At 36.8% G+C, this 15,178-nt stretch overlaps 1 protein-coding gene across 1 annotated transcript in view; it reads left to right on the plus strand.

Annotated features, from left to right (window-relative positions):
• Window positions 1–15,178, plus strand: part of LOC128243570 (leucine-rich repeat and coiled-coil domain-containing protein 1-like) — a 183,808-nt gene that overhangs the window by 77,636 nt on the left and 90,994 nt on the right. The window lies entirely within an intron of this gene.

Here is a 15,178-nt window from a genome sequence, read left to right on the forward strand (position 1 = left end):
GATAGAACAAATGCTATATATGTTATTATTGTGTGTTTTTTTTTATTAATTAGTCAAAGTGAAAGTCAATTTAAAAATAGCTTGTTGTATAGCTGAAGGAGCGTCTGTCTGGCTTCCTGTGGTCATGCACCAAGGGATTTCAAAACTACTTGGAACAACATGACCATTATTAAATGTTCAAGGTTACACTAAGAGTTTAATCATTATGGAATGCTGCATAAATGCACATATATATAGTAACTATGTCTGTTGGGCTGTGACTTTGTAAAGCACAGAAGGCTTTAAACAATGATTTTTGGCACATAAGTGCAATGTGTCGGGTACAAGAACCACTGGACCTCAAAGTTCATGGTCATACTTAGAGTTTAATACTAATAGAATAATGCTGCATATACTGGCAGATAGAGTTTTATATATTTGTGTGTCTCAGAGCTGTAACTTTGTCATACATGGAGAGATTTTAGAATTACTTGGCACATGTGTACATAAGGACGACATGTTGTGAGCTATCACACATCACTCCCTTTTTTTATTCTAAGAGAAGGCATTATAAACCCATTAATTTCTTTTATCTTAAGAGCTTTGCAATTGTCAATCAGAATTATAATGCTATTGCCAGCATGATCTTGCCATTGTCTTAAAGCATGATCTTGACATTGCCATAAAGCATGATTTTGCCATTGCCATAAAGCATGCATGATTATGCAATTGGCATAAAGCATAATCTTGCAATAAAGCGTGATCCTGTCATTGCCATAAAAAGAGATAATGCCATTGCCGTAAAGCATAATTTTACCATTGCTATAAAGCATGATTTTACCATTGTCATATAAAGCAAAGCATGATCTTGCCATTGCCATAAAGCATTATTTTTCCTTTGCCATAAAGCATGATCTTGCAATTGCCATAAAGCATGATAATGCCATTGTCATAAAGTATGATAATGCCATAAAGCATAGATTTTTCCATTACCATAAAGCATGATTTTACCATTGCCAAAAAGCATAATTCAACCATTGCCATAAAGCATGGTTTTGCCATTGCCATAAGGCATGATTTTACCATTGCCGTTAAGCATGATCTTGCCATTGCCATAAAGCATGATCTTGTGATTGCCATAAAGCATGAAATTGCCATTGTCATAAAGTATGATTATGTCATAAAGCTTGATTTTTTTCATTGCCATAAAGCATGATTTTACCATTGCCATAATGCATAATTTAACCATTGCCATAAAGCTTGATTTGCCATTGCCATAAGGCATGAATTTACCATTGCCATTAAGCATGATCTTGCCATTGCCATAAAGCATGATCTTGCCATTGCCATAAAGCATGATTATGCCATTGTCATAAAGTATGATTATGCCATCGCCTTTAAGCGTGATCCTGCATGCCAAAAGCATGATCTTGCAATTGCCATAAAGCATGATCTTGCCATTGCCATAAAGCATGATTATGCCATTGCCATAAAGCATGATTATGCCATTGTCATAAACCATGATTTCACCATTTTTGCCATTACCATAAAGCATGAATTTTTCCATTACCATAAAGCATTATTTTACCATTGCCATAAGGAATGATTTTACCATTGCCATAAAGCATGATTTTGATATTGCCATTATAAAAGCATACAATTATCAATTATCCCCTTGATTTTTGATCCATCACGAGGTCTCCCAGAAGGAGGTGAATATTATACAGATTTTTTTTATATGTGTGATTGGGAAGTGTGTAGACTAGATTATTTTGAACAATATATTGTCTGACATCATATTTACTAAATGCAGTGTGTTTCAGTTAAAAATAAAGGCTAAAGTTAAAATAAAATGACAAAAGTAGAAGGGACAAAAGAAATGTGCGCCAGAGCATAGACGTTATATCAGAAAATCCCCCTGGTTGAGGGAAAAAACCCTTTGTTTTCTGAGCAAAATCCCTTAGGAAGCCTTTCAGAAATATTGCATGTATAAGAGACATGTTTTTTTACACATTTATTTGACAGTTGAAAATCCTCTGTGCTTATGTCAAAATCCCCTTGGGCCAGCTTTTCTGAAACGAGTGTACGAATAAAGCCTTTTTGCCATGTCATCAAGCCTGACTTTGTCATTGTTATGTTTTTGAAATCTTACCCCTGGAAAAAAAATGTAAGCCTCATCTAACATGGTTTTTGGAGATTGAGAGTGTGTGCGTTTGCTTCCAAAGAGATCATTCCAATGCAAATATGTTATGAAAAGGGAGAAAACATTAAATTATTAAATAATTGTAAATAATTATATGAATGAAAAATGATAATGATTTGGTTTATTCTGTATATCCATATGGAGATTATTTATTTAATACATTATTAATAATAACTTTTATAATAATTATAATAATGATGATGATGATGATGATGATGATGATGATGATGATGATGAGATGGTGGTGATAATGAGGAGGAGGAGGAGGAGAAGGAGGAGGAGGATCGTAATGAAGATAATAATAATAATAATAATAATAATAATAATAATAATAATAATAATAATAATAATAATAAAAACAATTATAAGAATTATAATTTGAATTTGAATTTAATACCAATAACAATTGGTAATTCAGTACATGCAGATTCCGAGCCATTAATAAATTTTGTAAAACATTTCTGCATTATAGGAAACTGCCTGTTAACAATGAAGATAATTGTCAGGAACTGTATGTGTCTCAACTGCTGACGGATCTTGTCTCGTTCAATTACTTTCCATATTGCAGCGATGTAATTCATTTCTGTGTTATTTATTTGCGACATGGAATTCGTCTTAAAGGCCGAACTCAAGTTGATTATGCCATTCTTCATTGTGATTGGTCTGAAGTGCTTTACATTGTAAGTGTCAGTTCTGTTTGCCCAGGAAAGCATCTCAAACATAAAGGGATTGACTGCAATTGTTACATTTCCTATCAAGCTAGACACAGACTTGTGCATTACAGATTTCCGCTGCAAAAAGTGAGATTTGTTTCAGGAAGAAATGCTCTTTTGGGCTTATCTGTATATCTTGATACAGTTCTTACTTAATCTGAGGTGATAGCAAATTACCCATAATATGTCTTATTGGATTCTCCCTTAATCTTTTGGTATGAGCCTTACTGGAATGTCAGGGTAACCTTTTTTTATTACTGAAGCCTTGGAGCCAAAAAAAATCACCAAGCCGTATCAAAATACCATTAACAGCTTGGTCAGGAAACTGTTTTAGAGTATTAATTATGTAACACCATCTAGGGTGAAGTTAAACGGTTTCTTATAAATTGGTTTAAAGGGAGTCGCTCATGTTTGGCACCAAAAATAATTTTCACATAAATGCATCTTAACACACTTATATTATGATTATTTTCCTTTTTGATACCAAAATTGCAGAAAAGTATTAATAAGTATATAAAAAACAACCTGGTTTTAGTGAGGAGCAAGCCCACATTAGTACAGTCAATAAAAAAATAGATAATGTATCCACTTACTCAGAAGGATTCATACAAAGCTGATGGATATTTAAACCTTTATTCATAACTTAGTATCACATGATAATGTCAATCAACCAATCATTCTATATCTTTTGTTTTTACACAACTTAGAAAAGCATTTCAAAATTGTGGACTTTAAAGATGATATTTTATATGAGCATATATCAACAGTTGTTGAAGGGTTCCAGCTGTCAGTTTAACACTCCTAATGATTTGCCACACTTTATATTGTAATAATCTGCTGTTACGAATCATATTTACTATCTATTAATAATTAACTGTTGTTGATTTTTCTGTCACTGCAGGTTTTTTTTGTGATAGAGTTGATTTAAAAACAATTACTCTTCTAAGCTTTAAACTGTAGACATAACTAGTTCAAAATTTGTCATTTGAATGACTTGATTATGTTATATTTTTAGATTATAATATTAGCAATTATTAGCTTGAAGCGTTAGAAGACAATTTCATTAATTGTTGATGCCTGACAACTGTACAATTTTTTCTCCACAGATATAATGCAGAAGTCAGGGAAGACCTTCAAATTGATATTGCTGTTAAATTGCAAGTCCCTTGTAGGTTTCTAGTGTCAAGTTTGTGATGTCTTGTTTTTTGTGCCTGTATTGTTTTGTGAACATCTGACCTTAACACTTTGTAAATAAGTGTTGGAACAAGTGTGTGGTTGAGGGCTCAAAAACTGTTTAAACCCTGCAGTGAGTTCTCACCTATAGTTTTCATTGACAGTGCAAGTGAGGTTACCCGTTTATTTACCAATGATGATATTTTTTTTAGTGGTGTAATGTTTGGTTTCTAGAAGTACCTTGTCTCTTGTTTGTTTTTTGATTGGCGTTGATCCTTGTGCCATTAAATAAAATCTTTATTAACCTGTAACTAGGCCTGTCCCAGTAGTCTCCATTGTTTTTATAAATTTAACAACAGGACATAGGGGTGTAGGCAAAACAGGATCCAGATGACATCAGTGGAACAACAAGGCATAGGGGTGAAGGCAAAACAGGTTCCAGATGACATCAGTTGAATAACAGGGCATAGGGGTGTAGGCAAAACAGGTTCCAGATGACATCAGTGGAACAACAAGGCATAGGGGTGTAGGCAAAACAGGTTCCAGATGACATCAGTGGAACAACAAGGCATAGGGGTGAAGGCAAAACAGGATCCAGATGACATCAGTGGAACAACAAGGCATAGGGGTGAAGGCAAAACAGGTTCCAGATGACATCAGTGGAACAACAAGGCATAGGGGTGTAGGCAAAACAGGTTCCAGATGACATCAGTTGAATAACAAGGCATAGGGGTGAAGGCAAAACAGGATCCAGATGACATCAGTGGAACAACAAGGCATAGGGGTGTAGGCAAAACAGGTTCCAGATGACATCAGTTGAATAACAAGACATAGGGGTGTAGGCAAAACAGGTTCCAGATGACATCAGTGGAACAACAAGGCATAGGGGTGTAGGCAAAACAGGTTCCAGATGACATCAGTTGAACAACAAGGCATAGGGGTGAAGGCAAAACAGGATCCAGATGACATCAGTGGAACAACAGGGCATAGGGGTGTAGGCAAAACAGGTTCCAGATGACATCAGTTGAATAACAAGACATAGGGGTGTAGGCAAAACAGGTTCCAGATGACATCAGTGGAACAACAAGGCATAGGGGTGAAGGCAAAACAGGTTCCAGATGACATCAGTTGAATAACAGGACATAGGGGTGTAGGCAAAACAGGATCCAGATGACATCAGTTCAACAACAGGGCATAGGGGTGAAGGCAAAACAGGTTCCAGATGACATCAGTTGAATAACAGGGCATAGGGGTGAAGGCAAAACAGGTTCCAGATGACATCAGTTGAATAACAGGGCATAGGGGTGATAGCAAAACAGGTTCCAGATGACATCAGTTGAATAACAGGGCATAGGGGTGAAGGCAAAACAGGTTCCAGATGACATCAGTTGAATAACAGGGCATAGGGGTGAAGGCAAAACAGGTTCCAGATGACATCAGTTGAATAACAGGACATAGGGGTGAAGGCAAAACAGGTTCCAGATGACATCAGTTGAATAACAGGACATAGGGGTGTAGGCAAAACAGGATCCAGATGACATCAGTTGAATAACAGGGCATAGGGGTGAAGGCAAAACAGGTTCCAGATGACATCAGTTGAATAACAGGGCATAGGGGTGAAGGCAAAACAGGTTCCAGATGACATCAGTTGAATAACAGGGCATAGGGGTGTAGGCAAAACAGGTTCCAGATGACATCAGTTGAATAACAGGGCATAGGGGTGAAGGCAAAACAGGTTCCAGATGACATCAGTTGAATAACAGGGCATAGGGGTGAAGGCAAAACAGGTTCCAGATGACATCAGTTGAATAACAGGGCATAGGGGTGTAGGCAAAACAGGTTCCAGATGACATCAGTTGAATAACAGGGCATAGGGGTGTAGGCAAAACAGGTTCCAGATGACATCAGTTGAATAACAGGGCATAGGGGTGAAGGCAAAACAGGTTCCAGATGACATCAGTTGAATAACAGGGCATAGGGGTGATAGCAAAACAGGTTCCAGATGACATCAGTTGAATAACAGGGCATAGGGGTGAAGGCAAAACAGGTTCCAGATGACATCAGTTGAATAACAGGGCATAGGGGTGAAGGCAAAACAGGTTCCAGATGACATCAGTTGAATAACAGGACATAGGGGTGAAGGCAAAACAGGTTCCAGATGACATCAGTGGAATAACAGGGCATAGGGGTGTAGGCAAAACAGGTTCCAGATGACATCAGTTGAATAACAGGGCATAGGGGTGAAGGCAAAACAGGTTCCAGATGACATCAGTTGAATAACAGGGCATAGGGGTGAAGGCAAAACAGGTTCCAGATGACATCAGTTCAACAACAAGGCATAGGGGTGAAGGCAAAACAGGTTCCAGATGACATCAGTTGAATAACAGGGCATAGGGGTGAAGGCAAAACAGGTTCCAGATGACATCAGTTGAATAACAGGGCATAGGGGTGAAGGCAAAACAGGTTCCAGATGACATCAGTTGAATAACAGGGCATAGGGGTGAAGGCAAAACAGGTTCCAGATGACATCAGTGGAATAACAGGGCATAGGGGTGAAGGCAAAACAGGTTCCAGATGACATCAGTTGAATAACAGGACATAGGGGTGTAGGCAAAACAGGTTCCAGATGACATCAGTTGAATAACAGGGCATAGGGGTGAAGGCAAAACAGGTTCCAGATGACATCAGTTCAACAACAAGGCATAGGGGTGAAGGCAAAACAGGTTCCAGATGACATCAGTTGAATAACAAGGCATAGGGGTGAAGGCAAAACAGGTTCCAGATGACATCAGTTGAATAACAGGGCATAGGGGTGAAGGCAAAACAGGTTCCAGATGACATCAGTTGAATAACAGGGCATAGGGGTGAAGGCAAAACAGGTTCCAGATGACATCAGTTGAATAACAAGGCATAGGGGTGAAGGCAAAACAGGTTCCAGATGACATCAGTTGAATAACAGGGCATAGGGGTGAAGGCAAAACAGGTTCCAGATGACATCAGTTCAACAACAAGGCATAGGGGTGAAGGCAAAACAGGTTCCAGATGACATCAGTTCAACAACAAGGCATAGGGGTGAAGGCAAAACAGGTTCCAGATGACATCAGTTCAACAACAAGGCATAGGGGTGAAGGCAAAACAGGATCCAGATGACATTAGTTCAACAACAAGGCATAGGGGTGAAGGCAAAACAGGTTCCAGATGACATTAGTTCAACAACAAGGCATAGGGGTGAAGGCAAAACAGGTTCCAGATGACATCAGTTCAACAACAAGGCATAGGGGTGAAGGCAAAACAGGTTCCAGATGACATCAGTTGAATAACAGGGCAAAGACGTGAAGGCAAAACAGGTTCCAGATGACATTCAGTTGAATAACAGGGCATAGGGGTGAAGGCAAAACAGGTTCCAGATGACATCAGTTAAATAACAGGGAAAAGACGTGAAGGCAAAACAGGTTCCAGATGACATCAGTTCAACAACAAGGCATAGGGGTGAAGGCAAAACAAGTTCCAGATGACATCGGTCGAATAACAGGGCATAGTGTGACGTAATACGTTAAAAAACGTTATAGTTAAGATATAATTAAGATTTAATTAAATGGATATGTGTCTACATACTGTATGTTTAGTAATGTAGGGCATATTTGATTGTCATTTGAATATGGATGTGGTTGACAGCTGACCTGGTACAAATGTACAAAATGGTCATGTTAATTACAAAAACGTGTATTCCTCGGGTTGTAAAGCTGTCATATTTATACAAAAAAGTAGTACTTAAGAGAGACGATTTTCGATGTGAAGACAGTTGGGTTAGGAAAGGCAAGGAACGCGGCCTTGGGTCCTTAATGGACGGCAGTTAGGATGTGGGATTACCTTAAATGTCATGCTGTATTATATACTGATTATTATACTTAGAAAGAACGTTGAACAATAAAGAACTAACATTCGAACGGTTGTTGTTTAATAGCTTAAAGACTTCCAACAAGTTAAGTGAACAGTAGCATTACGTGACAATAGGGGTGAAGGCAAAACAAGTTCCAGATGACATCAGTTGAATAACAGGGCAAAGGGTTGAAGGCAAAACAAGTTACAGTTGACATGAGTTGAATAACAGGACATAGGGGTGAAGGTAAAACAAGTTCCAGATGACATCAGTTGAATAACAGGGCAAAAGGGTGAAGGCAAAACAAGTTCCAGATGACATCAGTTGAATAACAGGGCAAAAGGGTGAAGGCAAAACAAGTTCCAGATGACATCAGTTGAATAACAGGGCAAAAGGGTGAAGGCAAAACAAGTTCCAGATGACATCAGTTGAATAACAGGGCAAAAGGGTGAAGGCAAAACAGGTTCCAGATGACATCAGTTGAATAACAGGGCAAAGAGATCAAGGCAAAACAAGGATGACATCAGTTTAATAATAGGGCAAAGAGGTAAAGGCAAAACAGGTTCCAGATGACATCAGTTGAATAACAGGGCATATAGGTGATGGCAAAACAAGTTCCAGATGACATCAGTTGAACAGCAGGGCATAGAGGTGATGGCAAAACAGGTTCCAGATGACATCAGTTGAACAAAAGGGCATAGGGGTGATGGCAAAACAGGTTCCAGATGACATCAGTTGAACAACAAGGCATAGGGGTGATGGCATAACAGGTTTAAGATGACATCAGTTGAACAACAGGGTATAGCGATGAAGGCAAAACAGATTCCAGATGACATCAGTGGAACAACAGGACATAGTGGTGAAGGCAAAACAGATTCCAGATGACATCAGACAACAAGGCATAGGGGTGATGGCAAAACAGATTCCAGATGACATTCAGTTGAACAACAGGGCATAGGGGTGAAGGCAAAACAGGTTTCATGTGACATTAGTGGAACAACAAGGCATAGGGGTGAAGGCAAAACAGTTTCCAGGTGACATTAGTGGAACAACAAGGCATAGGGGTGAAGGCAAAACAGGTTCCATGTGACATCAGTGGAACAACAAGGTATAGGGGTGAAGGCAAAACAGGTTTCATGTGACATCAGTGGAACAACAAGGTATAGGGGTGAAGGCAAAACAGGATCAAGATGACATCAGTGGAACAACAAGGCATAGGGGTGAAGGCAAAACAGATTCCAGATGACATCAGTGGAACAACAAGGCATAGGGGTGAAGGCAAAACAGGTTCCAGATGACATCAGTTGAACAACAAGGCATAGGGCTGAAAGCAAAACAGATTCCAGATGACATCAGTGGAACAACAGGGCATAGGGGTGAAGGCAAAACAGGTTTCATGTGACATCAGTGGAACAACAAGGCATAGGGGTGAAGGCAAAACAGATTCCAGATGACATCAGTGGAACAACAAGGCATAGGGGTGAAGGCAAAACAGTTTCCAGATGACATCAGTTGAACAACAAGGCATAGGGCTGAAAGCAAAACAGATTCCAGATGACATCAGTGGAACAACAAGGCATAGGGGTGAAGGAAAAACAGGTTCCAGATGACATCAGTGGAACAACAATTCATATGGTTGAATGCAAATCAAGCTTCAGATAACAGTAAATTAAGTCTTCAGTCTTGGGACAAAATATACAGATAAGGTATCTACTTCTTGGAGATGAGAGTGGTGTATGTCCAAAAGGAAAACAAATAAACAAAACCCATACAAATAGAAAAAAATTATTGTCAAGTTTGTTGATGGTAAATCATGCAGCCATCAGAGCAATAAGGAAACAGTTTTATCAATTGAATTCATAAAGAAAGCATTTTATGAGATTCTCTTTGTGTCAAATGGAGGTCTGTAAATTAGCTTTTTATAGGAATAACATTGATAGCCAATACAGATAGTGGTATGAGGTGTCTACTGGTTCACTAATGTCTTGTATTACTTTGACATTCCATTATTCTTTAACCTTCTGATATTATCTCTTGCCGAAACTTTCGGCTGCGGAATATAGATTTTTGTGTTATTCATCCGCCCATTTTGAGCCATTACTTTGTATATATAACTACTGAAAGAAATTAATGAAACTTGTTTGAAGTGTTAGTAGCAATAGAACTCGCGCAATATTTTCCGAGATTGGGTCAGTAACATGAAAAATGCCCTTTCATATAAATCAATTTAAAAAAAAAATGATTTTCAATCCTTCCTTTGCCATTTGTATTGTAGCTAAATGACTGAAATAAATTTGGAGTGTGTATAATCATAGTGCATAGTGCTATCTGGTTTGGGTTGGTAACTGGAGTTATTGCCCATTGAATTATGAAAAAGCTAACAGGTGTCCATCAGGAGCAATAACTTTGTAACTAATTGGCAGAAATGAATTCAACTTACACAAAATGTGTATAACTATAATGGTCTGGTGCTCTAGAAAGCTTAGTCAGGATTGGTTTCATGGGTTACATAAAAGTTATGCCCTTTTATTCATGGAAAAAACTTTGTTCAGCCAAAGCTATTTCTATTTTTCTTTTATCTTCATTTTTTTGTCCACCTTTCAATTCTCAACTGCAATTGCTGCCTTTTGCCCAATAGGTTTCTGCTGGTCATCACAACGCCTGGCTGTATTTTGGAAGGTATTTAAGGTATTTAAATACTTGACTGTTGGGGTACTACCAGGTTGCCCACTAGGTCCCTAGCAAAGCATGTGTCTGGTTCCCCTTGAAGAGGATTAAAGCTCTTCTCCAGAAGTTGAATAACTTGAAGGTTCTGTCCTGATTTACTTATTTATTTCAGGGTATTTTTTTTCATTTGCCTATTTGGAGCCTAGTTCATTTAGGCATTTAACCTTGTAGTACTTCAGATGGCAATACTGTTTGAAACTTAAATGCCCTTCAGAAGTGTCCCCCTTTTCCAGCGGAAGCCGTCCTGGCTGTGTAACAAGTCAGCAGTTAGTGGTTTTCTGCTTTCCTGCACTCACTTTCTGAGTTGAGAGGCAGCTTTTACTATTCTGGTGAGGTGGGAAATACCAGAAGGAATTTCAAAACTTTTGAGAGTGCTAAACCTGGATTTGAACCCTGGTGCTCTTGCATGCTAGTTCAGTGTCTTAAACCACTTCCACCAACTATCCACAATAGACTGGAGCTATTTTTCTATTAAACTAGAAGAAAGATATTACAAGAACTTAAATGATATGTAAACAACCATTGTTTGGAAGTGCAGGCTCATGTTTGTCTGGATTGGAGCAGTAACAAAAGAGTTATTGCCTTTTATTAATAAAGAAGCTTAAATTGGGCGTAGACAGTCATTTCTATGCATTAACTAGACAGATGATTATTGGAACTTACATTCGCTGTATAATGTGTGAGGAACAAGGTTTCAGCGACATCAGTGTGGTTACACCAGTTATTGTTCTAATAGGAATTACTTTTCTGTGTATGTCGTCCCACATCTCTTTGTATCTTAATTTTTTTGTAACTGGTAAACAACTTGTTATAGCATCTTCAAACTTGGTATGAACATTGGATATGGTCAGTTGATGAGTGCTTTTGATTTTTAGGGTCAGTAGGTCAGAGGTCAGGTCATGGTAACCTTTTCTTGAAAAATGATGGACGATCCTTAGAAGCAACTCATCTGATTTATGGATTTCCAGTATTTATTAGAAAAGCTTATATTTATCTGTCTTGACCCAATACTTTGCCATTTAAAGAACGATATGAATGAATTTTAAATGCAGCGTGTTTAAGGTAATTTTTTAAGCCATTCCGTCCTTAATATGCAAAGATGTGTTAATGCATTTTAGATATTAATGTCAAGATTATTTTTATTTTTAATGAATATTGATTAACCATTACATTTTTCTTTCATGGATGACATTTTTGAATAACACCAAATGACCCTACTACAGTGGAACCTCGCTAAACCGGATCTCCACAAAACCGGAATCCTCGGGATACCGGACTTTTTTCAGAGTCCCGATTTTTCCCTTATACTTTTTAATGTAAAATAATCCCCACAAAACCGGAACCTCGGAATTCCGGATACCGGACAAAAATCGAGAAAATTTGTTAGTTGTCAACGTAATTTTACCTCGCAAAACCGGACGTTTATTTGTTCAAACATGTCAAAATGATTTTGTGTATTAGGAATTCGCGATTCGCGTGTCACTTTGTCACTTTGTTTTGACAGCCGGTGCGTCGTTAAATATTGCACCTTTGATGTTGTGATAACTCGATAATCGATAATGATGATTCCGCTGTGGATTGACTGCCGCGCGATAATCAAACGTTAATCAAACTTGTGAAAAGAAAAATTGATAGAGACATTAATTTGTTTGTTGCAGAAAATAAAGAACTAGAAACGGTTATTAAGTGATCATTTTGGAGGGTTGTTTTATCTAAAGACTTCTATGAGTGAATCAAATTAGAGCGGTGCGTTAATTAAACTATCAAACATACTTAACAAGCATTAAATTACGCGAGTTGTTTTATTTTTTTAGACTCGGAAAAAAGATGATTATAAAAACGCAGAATTATGTTTATCACTTTTGCATGTGCTTTAATCATGTCTCAACCTCCGTCTAAACGTCGAAGAATTGAACTGTCCCTAGAGGACAAAATGAATCTCATTAGAGATTCTGAGAAAATCCCTAAGCCTACAATCAAGGTATGTTTACTGTATGAAATCTTTGAATTTGCTGTTTATTTTCAATTTCAGTTTAAATTTCGCTTTTACACTGCATTAAAATGTTTCATTCGATTTATTTCAGATTCTCAGCTGAGCGCTTTGGCATCGGGAAATCAACAGTGGGCGATATTATGAACATTATGTATCACACTAGAAGCGTAAAGATACATGTACAATGTACATGTACAATGATATAAACTGTATCTGTAATGTACATTGATATATAAATGAATATACATGTATATTCTATGCATTATTTCAAGTTACTTGAACCATCATTGATGTAAAATAAATGTTATCTTTGTGTGTTTTTATTTTATTCCAATTTTCAACTTCCCTTAAGGTTAACTCAGTTAATATTTTTAATATTTTGAGTAAACTTACTCCGTACATCAAATCCTCACTAAACCGGAATCCTCACTAAACCGGAAATTTTCCCCGGTCCGGACCTTGTCCGGTTTAGTGAGTTTTCACTGTATTATGATATGATATTTTCAAGGGAGATAATGGGACAAAATTTTATTACAATTATATAGCAAGTTTATTAATGACATTGTGTTCCTTAAATAACATAATGCCTGTATAAGAAAGCTCTCAGAGAAATTTTCTAAATTTTCAAACTTCACATTTTCAAATGATTTTGTAACCCAAAAATGAAACATTTCAGTAGCAATGTTTGGTATCAATGATGGATGGATTACTTGGATTGTATAGAGTGATAAGTGCCAGCATGAGATCAGATACACAAGATTATTGCCCTGTAATTGATAAAAAAGCTTGTCTATCTAGAGCCATTGATATGTAGCTGATAGATATATAGAAATTAATGCATCTTGTAAGAAGTGTGTATATTTATTGTACTTTAAGGCAAGTTTCACTTGTGTTAGAATATTAAGTTGGAGTTATTGTTCTTCAATTATTGAAAAAAGATTAAATTTGTATTTTTAGAGTCATTACTATATAACAAATCGACTGAAGATAATAAAACTTACATTCAGTACCGTAGATATACATACACATAAGTTTTACCATGATTTGAACAGTATCATCAAAGTTATTAATAATTGAAATTCATAAAAACGACAAACTAGAGGTTAACTTAATATTTGTCTTCCAATTAAACCAGGTTAATTGAGGAATAAATTGTGGGATTGATGTCAATATCAGTGTATGAACGCAGTAGGGCTGGTCAAAGTGTGTGGAGTCCGTAAGGACTCCACACATACTTTGACCAACCCAATTGCGTTCATACCCCGATAATGACATCAATCCCGCAATTCATTACTTATTATTGGAATTTTAACCCTCAAACCTATTTTCTTATTATTTCTTTTGGTTTAATCAATAAGTCATCGATGTAAAGTTTATAGAGAATTAAATTTCCAATCCAGTCACATAAATTTTATTTTGTTATCTAAATTATTTTTGCATGATATTCATCAATAAACAGAAAAATATGTCAAATTTGATGAAAATTAATTTTTATTTCACTTTTATTTATCAAACATAACACAAAATATTATATAAATAACATATTTTTATAATTCATTTATTGCAACCTGAATTGAAACAAAGATGGACAGAATTAAAAAATAATTCACAACAAAGAAGCACGTTATATTTATACATATGAAACAGAAGAAGAAAAAAAAGTTGGAACAACAGTCACAGTACGTATAACTTTCGGTTATTAAACACTACAATGAACAAATAAAGTTATTTTTCAACTACTAAATGAGGCCTACATGTTGTTGTTTACTAAATTTATATCGTTTATTGCATATCCACGTATTGTAAAAATCCTCATTTCTCGTATCCTCGTGACGCCGAGGTCTGAATTCACCATCTCGACGTCGTACTCAAACTCATTTTAATCGAAGCCAGAATGTTCCGATTCTTCAGACAATCACTGAAATATAAATGACATTATTTAAGAATGTTGTTTTAAACTGAATAACTTCAGTTAACACAAGGGCAGAAATTAGTTCGACATTGCATTCTTGTGTATTCTAAAACACGTGTTTCAACAGCTTATCGATGTTAAATTGGGTCATGTCACAGTTTAACAATAGGGATAGTCATTATTTTATAACACATTTGTACTTACTTTCAATTTGTAGAAGCAGTTGCGCATTTTTATGACCGGATTAGCGAAACAGAAGTGACACATATGTCCCATATAATGATTTATGGCCTTTGTTTATACAAGCCAGACGATTTTTTGTTTATCCAACATGGCCGACATTTTGACACGATAATCCGAACCATGACCTGTGACGTCAGGCGTGTGATCAATAAAATATAGTTGTTTTATTGGTAGTTAATTATAACTTGCAGTATTGTGTAAATTTCCACGAGGAAAACGAGACAGGAATGCCCACAAACCTGCGCAGTCAACGTTTTACGCATCTTTGATACCAGTGACCTTATTTCGCGATTTTCTGAAATTCTTTAAATAGTAACATAGTTTTTTTGTTAGTGCATTGTATTTATCAATGTTT

This window comes from Mya arenaria, chromosome 8 (assembly GCF_026914265.1).
Source record: "Mya arenaria isolate MELC-2E11 chromosome 8, ASM2691426v1".
Classification (NCBI taxonomy): Eukaryota; Metazoa; Mollusca; class Bivalvia; order Myida; family Myidae; genus Mya; species Mya arenaria.